General features: G+C 50.1%; 1 long non-coding RNA gene across 1 annotated transcript; it reads right to left on the bottom strand.

Annotated features, from left to right (window-relative positions):
- Positions 1 to 822: 822 nt before the first annotated feature.
- On the bottom strand, positions 823 to 6,448 carry LOC128827268 (uncharacterized). Its single transcript, XR_008442950.1, has 3 exons — positions 6,274 to 6,448; positions 3,479 to 5,322; positions 823 to 1,503 (listed from the first exon to the last, which is right to left on the bottom strand). It is a non-coding gene; the product is annotated as an uncharacterized LOC128827268 (long non-coding RNA).
- Between the last annotated feature and the right edge of the window lie 1,695 nt (positions 6,449 to 8,143).

The raw sequence follows: 8,143 nt of genomic DNA, 5'->3' as shown, positions 1-8,143 counted from the left end.
GAGAGAGGTCAGGAGGAAGAAAGTGAGGGATGGAAAGGGACACACGAGGGAGGGAAGACAGAGCAGGATCTCACAGATATCTGACTGGGGATCTCGCTGGTGCAGTGGTGATGGTCAGGCCTATTACATTCATTTAGTTCAGTGCTTCTCAAACGTATTTGATCGCATCCCCCTTCTTTGTGTCTGTAGCAGTTTACACCCGCTCCTCCCACCACACAAGTTCATATATTGATAAAAAAAATCAACATGCAAACCAGCAAGGCATTGATGCAAACAGAGCTATTATAGTCAGCATACCGTGCCAGCCTTACTTCTGCCCTGCTGCTAGCAGCAGTGCTGCCTTCAGAGCTGGGCAGCCAGCGAGCAGCAGCTGCTGGCCAGGCACCCAGCTCTGAAGGCAGTGCCACTGCCAGCAGCAGTGCAGAAGCAAGGATGGCATATTGAACAGCTGCCAGGGTCTAAAATGAATGTCCTGTCCCCCTCAAACCTCAGGAGTTATTCAGTGCTGTGGGAAAAATGTGTGCAGTACGCTTTTTTTCCTAAAGCTTCTCACGCCCCCTCCTCTCAAACACATTCTGTGCCCCCCAGGGGGACCTGACCCCCCGTTTGAAACCCTCTGATTTAGATGGAATAAATGAACCAAATGTGTTAATATACCCCCATCACTGAAACATTAAATAGTGTTAAACAAGGTCTGAGGGAGTGGGGGTGTATACAGAGACCACAGCCTGCTTAATACCATGGCAATCTCACCATTCAAAATCCTTCCAAGCTTTTATTAAAGATACAGAAAAGAAGGAAAAACAGTTAAAGCCTTTGCAATATAAAGTATGAAGTCAAGCTGTCACTGTACAGCATCCCTTGTTGCCTTTCCCTTCAGCTGGAGAGAGTTTTAAAGGGAAACCCCTGTTGCTTGACAGTCTCTGAGGCAGTGTTGAAGATGGGGGTGTGTCCTTTTCTGAAGAGAGCGCGCTGGTTGAGAAGGGCAGGAGCTGTTGCTGCATCGGTTTTAGGAAAATCCCCCAGGTTTGACAGCCTTTCAGATAGTATCAAAGATGGTGGTAACGGTCGTCCCAGGTGGAGGTTGGGATTCAGCTGGAGCCGGTCGGGTGGCCATGTCATCTGGGCCCCTCGCACTGGCCTGCTCTGGTCTCAGGACTTCTCTCTGGAGCAGGATGATAAAGGCCCTGGGCGCCAGGAAACAGTGGGGTGGCAGCCACCAGGGTGAAGCTTGCGCTGGTAGCCGCCGGCTGTTCCTTCTGTTCTTCCCCTCCCAAAGTCCCTTTCTCTAAGGACCCATACAGGGAATGGGGGGTGGAATAGCCTGTTTCCCTCATTAGTTTGTCCTCCCTCTGGGCCTAAGAGCCATCACACTAATTTCATTTCAACTGCTGGTCCACATCATCTCATTTTAACAAGCATCATTTCAACAGTCTGTGGCTTCTGTCAGCATGGCCTTTTGGATTTAGATTAATCCAGTTTCTCTGCCTGGTTCTCTTGCATCTGATTAAAACATTCAACATCATAAATAGCTTGACCTATTTTTCATGATTAATGGCCAAGTAGGCAAAAATGATAGGTTATTGTGGCATCTTATGACCTTTCACTGACCTTTCCTATTTGAACTCACAATCGGGTGTATGTTTTGTAGGCCCAACAATCACAGCAGGCATCCCCACTGGCATGCCAAGGCCTGAGAGTCAGGATGACCCTCGAGGCTCCCGAATGGACAAAGTCTCTGGAGCGAAGCAGGAGCCCGCCAGCCCTTCCCTTAGGAATCTCCCAGCCATCTACTCTCCATCTGAACCCCCCTCAAAGTCTCTTTTCAAGGCCTCCATCCTCACATTATTGTGTCCACCCATTAGGCCTAGTTTCTGACACCCCAGTTTTGGTCCACTGATTTCTGGGCCCAGTCTCCTCTTGATTACCAGCCGTGCTCTCAACACGGGCCCATTGCAACACTCTGCAGTGCAGTGGGTAATGTTTAGGTGTAGCCGCTCAGTCTCCTGAGTGAGCAGGTGTGTTCCCTGAGGTGCAGGGCCGGCTCTAGGCACCAGCAAAACAAGCAGGTGCTTGGGGCAGCACATTTGCAGAGGGCGGCATTCTGGCCATCCTTTTTTTTTTTTTTTTTTTTTTAACTCACTTCCTCCCCTCTCGCAACGCTGCAGAAGCGGAGAACCCATGGGACCCTGGGAGCTGTAGTTCCTTGTCTAGCTCCCTGCCTATAGAGCCAGCCCTGGAGCAGGGAAAGAACTACATTTCCCAGCAATCCCTTGGCAGCCTTCAACAGGAAAGGGAGGGGGAGGGAGTGAGGTAGCTGAGCCATGCTGCAGCTTGCTGTGAACGGAGAGCTGGCTGCTAGAACGGGGTGGCACTGTGAGTGGGGGACAAGTGTGCCCAGCCCAAGGAGTAGAAGGCTTTCCCCAGATATCCCCTTCAGAAGACTTCCCCAGACTGGATTAGGGATACTGGTGTGACCTCACCTTGCAGCCCCCAAAGAAGGAATTGGGTGGACTAAAGGGACAGTGCACCTCTCTATCTGAAGCCTAGCAAGGGAGGTATGTGGATCCCACTAGACTTTAAAATGAAAAGTAAGGGAGGGGAGGCTCTGCTAGAGGACCTGGGCGGCTTTAGATACAGTACCAGGCACGTAGGAGGAATTCCACTTCTGAGCCATGGAAGCAGAAATTGACTTTTCCTCTCCAGATATAGCTAATATTCAGAAAGGGAATCTAGCACCTGCCTTCCAGATTTGAACACCCTCAAAATTCATGAGTGCTCAAGCTCAATTTGGGCAGCTGTTACTTCATTTCCCCCAATTCAGATATACTGATCCACTGTAACTTGCTGTAGAAAAAGTAGGATACAATTGAGCGAGCAATGCTTCCCAGTGATTTTTAGGACTGGAATTGCTATTTTCAACAGTCATTGCTTTTTTTTTTTTAGTTTTATTTGTTTAAAAGGAAGACAGTGATTGCATTGGCAAATTCCCTATAGAAACAAAGAGTGGAACAAAAGAATAATAAAGGCACCTCAACTTTTCCTCATTTATGTAGGACAGTCTTATAATATGCATCCAGACATCCTCCAATCACACAAGCTGAAAATTGTTCCACTTTACTGCAGTTCTGTAACCATATGGGAACCAATCCTGTCTGTGTTCTGTGCACATCCAAAATTCCTGCTGAACGACCCGCCCTGGGAGCGAGTTACCAGTGACCCAGGGCTGGGACAGCAGGAGGGTGCAGGTTGGGGGGAAGAGCCCAGGGCTGGGGCAGCAAGGAGCAGGGGAGGGGAGAGCCCAGGTCTGGGGTGGGGGGCAGCCAAAAATTTTTTTGCTTGGGGCGGCAAAAAACCTAGAACTGGCCCTGCTGAGGTGCCCTGTAGAAAAGCTGCTCCACAGAGCCACTGAGAGCTCCCAAGTAGCAGGGCAGCCATAATTCCCTGACATCACATTTCATTCACTCTCTCTCCTCACCTGCGTCACCCCTGATCAGAATCAGCTGGCAGGGCTGCGTGCTGCTGGTGTTAGTCACTCACCTGCTGGAGCAAATACAGACCAAGAACTTGTTATACAACCAGGAACATTCACTGCTGCTCTCATCCCATATTGCCTGGGCAGGTATTGCCTTTAAAGAAGGGCTTCCTCTGTCCTGGGCTTCTCCCTCTGTCTGAACCTGCTGTAAGCTCAATCCTCTCTTTATAACATCAGCTTGTTGCTATAGGAAAGACTGTGATGTCACAAGCTCAGCATTCTGACCTCAGCAAGAAGCAGAGCTGTAATAATTAACTATCATCAGAGAAATGTGCGAGATCCTGTATATGAGTGGAAATGCTTAATATCAGCTAATTCCCCACTGTGAGAGCCCAGATACTATGGGGATGGGCAGCAGTATAAAACCCTGAGCTAGAGAGTCCTTGGCAAGGCTGCTGGTGCATGGACCATGCTGGGGATGTCATTTTAAAGCTCCCTTTTTTTTCCAGCATTTTGTGCTTACGAATACTTCCCCAGGTGGCCTACGGACAAGCCGGCACCTGCTCGCTGTTGGGTTTAGTTAATGAAGCTCCTCCTGGCCCAAACCATGGTCATTAGAGGCTTGATCCAAAGCCCACGAAAGTCATTGGGAGTCTTTCCATTGATTCCAATGGACTCTGGATCAGACCCTAAAATGCCCGTGAAGTTGGAGCCGGTTCCGCTTCCCTGCGACAAGATCCAGGACGTCCCGCCTGGAAGGGGAAAGGACATGGAGTGAAATCGGACAGAGGGGAGAGTGAGTGAAGCCAGGGCCCTGCTGTGACCCCATCAGACAGCCCAGCTGCTGCGCCCCCGTGGGCCAGGGTAGGATCAGCCCCACTTGTACACTAGCTCAGGTGTGGTGGAGTCCAGTGTGAAATGCCCCAATTGATAGAGCTCCCAGCCTCCCCTGGGCAGGGAGCTCCATATCCTCCACCCCACCAGCAGCCAGGCTGGTCCTGATAATCAGCCTAACTCTTTTCTGTCCTAATATTTGCTCCTGGTTACTAACCCTGGGGCCTCCTCCAGTCGCTGGTAAGTGCTAGGCCCTTATCAGGCCTCCCTGGGGCCGAGCTAGGCCGATTCAGCTCTTCCAAATAACGCTGCCCCTCCGGCCCCCTGAGTGTTTGGTGGCTCCTCTTGGTCAACCTGTTCCTGGTACTGCGGGGCCCAGAGCTGAGCGTGAGGGCCTCAGCCAGGAGCCAGCCATGGCTGCTCAGGAACCAGCCACAAATGGGAGCTCAGCCCTGTGTCCCAACATTAGTGCAGCAGCACTCAGCTGTCTGCCCCTTCAAACCAAGGATAGCAGTGGCCAGCAGCTCCACCAAGATAGTGTCAGCGTGTTACTAACACAACCTGACAGACCCTCACACCCGAGGCTGGGGCTGTGACCCAGAGGCAGAGCGACTTGCTGCTTTCCCAGAGCCCCAGTCACTAGCAGAGGGACCGTGTGACGAGATCAGGGACAAATTGTCTAGCTTCCCCCATTTGTTTGCTTGTGTCTCAACTAACAGATTCCCATAACCCTGTTATGTTTGTGCCGCAGCCATGAGGTTCTCATAACCCTGCTGTTTTCAGATCCGCTCTCGGAACGGAAGGGGGGGCAGGTTCGATGGCGCGTTGGGTGCCCAGGCTGCAGAGAGGCATTTCCGCCCAGTGAAACAAGCCTGTTTCCAGCTCGGATCTCGGAGAGAAAGGATTCACTGCTTAGCGCGGGGTGAATAACTCAGCAGAGCTGATGAATGCTCCACGGAATACACTGGTGCTGCTTTGCTTCCTGTGCACAACCGAGTGACAGTGCTGCCAGCCTGAATGGGGGCGGAAAGAGAATGTTAAGCAACTAGTGGAATATATTTGGGGAAAGCAAATTCTGAACTCACAGACCTGAGCTTTTCTCTGGTTACACTGATCCAATCAGGGAACAGGATCAAACCTGGAGTTCTGTGGGTCCAATCAAATTACCCACGGCTGCCTGAACTTCCAGACTATGGGCCAAGAACTTTGTGAATAAGTTTAAATAGAAAATAAATCAAAGAAAATCGCATTCTGCTCGAGGGCTACGGTATTAACAAACAGAAAGAGTGGAAAAGATCTGATTCCCTTCCTCCCTTCGAGCAGCATAGGCGCCAACTTTCCCCGCGCCCCGACTCCACCCTTTCCCCACCCCCGCCCTTCCCCCATTCCAATCCCTTCCCCAAAGTCTCCGCCCCAACTCCACCCCCTCCTTGCCCCTATTCAACCCCTTCCCCAAATCCTGGCCCCGGCCCCGCCTCTTCCCCAAGCGCACCATGTTCCCCCTCCTCCTTTCCAGCCCCACGAAACAGCTTTTTCGCAGCGCACGCGCTGGGAGCTAGGAGGAAAAAGCGGGCACATGGCGTGCTCAGGGGAGGAGGCGGAGGCGGGGCAGAGGTGAGCTGGGCAGGGGGGTGGGGAGCTGCTGGTGGGTGCTGAGCACCAACCAATTTTTCCCCATGGGTGCTCCAGCCCCAAGGAGCCACGGAGTCGGCGCCTATGCCAAGCAGCCATTCCCTTTAGCATGGTTTCTGCTAGGAAACTTCAGGGAAATGACCTAGGACCATAGTCCCCAACAGACTGCTGCTTGTGATGGCTGGATTAGACCCCAGATAAACTGAGTGGAAGAGACTCCAAAGAGCAGCTCCTCGGTTCTGAGACACAGGGTATCTGCCTGCATTGCCAGGGCCCTTCCAGCCAGGATCGATCTACCTGCCTTGCCCGTTCCTTCCTAACTGGGGTCTCACCTTCCCTTTGCTCTTGAAACCCTTGTTTCTGGGATCATACATCATTTTACTGAAGTCACAAAACTCTCTGCACTCATGAAAGTAAAAAAACCCTCTGGGCAAACTCCTTTTCAAAGCCAACATGATCGGCTGCTTCCAGTCAATAAACCCTGTTGTTCTAAGGTTAGTGAGTAGATTGTTGCTCCTTTGGACCCAAGTGATTAACCAGTGTTTGGGGCCGTGCCAGGCTGTTTCCGTTAGGAGGAGAAATTCATTCCATGAGTCTGGGAATCCTGTTTATTTACAAAGAACAGTTTCCTCACTCTCAATTTCCAAGTCTGCCTCTCCAGCCAGCCCTGTGCCCCCAGACCAGGAGTTCTGTCTGTGATCCCTCCCAGGGCCATGCTCCCAACTGCTTCTCTTGCGCTGTCTGCTCCTTGGCTTTCTGCCTCACATACAGACACACACCACTGCAACCAATCAGTGCCACAGCCCCTGTGTTGAAACTCCTCAGCCCATGTGGCTTAGCTTTGGCTCAGGCTCTGCCAGGCTCCCCAGGCCATGGGAGGCAGCCTCCATTGTTTTAGCTATTCCTACATTCAGAGATTCAGCGATCACATGGCCAGAAGGGACCAAGGTGATCATCTAGTCTGACCCCCTGGAACCCAGGCCAGAGACCTGCCCCCAGATAATTCCTAGAGCAGAGCTGTTAGGGAAACATCCCAATCTTTATTTTAAAATGACCAGTGATGGAGAATCCACCACAGTCCTTGGTAAATTGATCCACTGGTTAATTACCTGCACTGATAAAAATTTACACCTTATTTCCAGTCTGAATTTGTCTAGCTTCAACTTCCACACACTGGATGGTGTTTCTCTGCTACATTGAAGAGCCCATTATTAAATATTTGTTCCCCATGTAGATATTTGTGGATCGTAATCTTAACCTTCCCTTTGTTAAACTAAGTAAATGGAGCTCTTTGAGTCTATCACTATCAGGCCTGTTTTCTAATCCTTTAATCATTCTCATGGCTCTTCTCTGATCCCTCTCCAATTTATCAACATTCTTCTTGAATTGTGGACACCAGAACTGGACACAGGATTCCAGCAGCAGTCGCATTAGTGACAAGTACAGAGGTAAAATAATCTCTATTCCTACTGCGATTCCCCTCTTTATGCATCCCAGGATTAAATTAGCACTTTTGGCCACAGCATCGCACCGGGAGCGACCCGCAGCTGACCCCCAAATCTTTTTCAGAGTCACAGCTTCCCAGGATAGAGTCCCATGTTGTGGAAATATGGCCTACAGTCTATGAGATGTATACATTTACTTTTTGCCATATTAAAATACATATTGTTTGCTTGCACCCCGCTTACCAAGAGATCCACCATGCTCTGTATCAGTGACCTGTCCTCTTCATTATTTACCACTCCCCAATTTTTGTGTTATCTGCAAACTTTATCAGTGATGATTTTACCCAGGTCATTCATAAAAATGTTAGGGCTCGTCTACACTAGAAGCACTACAGTGTCACACTGCACCACTGCAGCCTATCTGGAGAAGACATGTCCATGAATAATAAATCAATATCTGTGAGAGGCAGTAGCTCTCCCACTGTCCACACTGACGCTAAGGTCAGTGTAACTTACGTGGTTTATTCACATCCCTGAGCAACATAAGTTATACTGAACTAAGTGGTAGTGCAGACCTGGCCAAAACCAGATTGCTGCAGGACCTCATTAGAAACACACCTGTTCAGTGATGATTCCCTGTTTACAATTACATATTAAGACCTATCAGCCAGCTTTTATCCATGTAATGTGCACCATGTTAATTTTATATCTTTCCCCACAAAGGACCATTTCATTGCTCCCTCCGTTCAAGCCAAAT

Source organism: Malaclemys terrapin, chromosome 21, assembly GCF_027887155.1.
Source record: "Malaclemys terrapin pileata isolate rMalTer1 chromosome 21, rMalTer1.hap1, whole genome shotgun sequence".
Taxonomy (NCBI): domain Eukaryota; kingdom Metazoa; phylum Chordata; order Testudines; family Emydidae; genus Malaclemys; species Malaclemys terrapin.
This window is presented reverse-complemented; position numbering and strand designations above follow the sequence as displayed.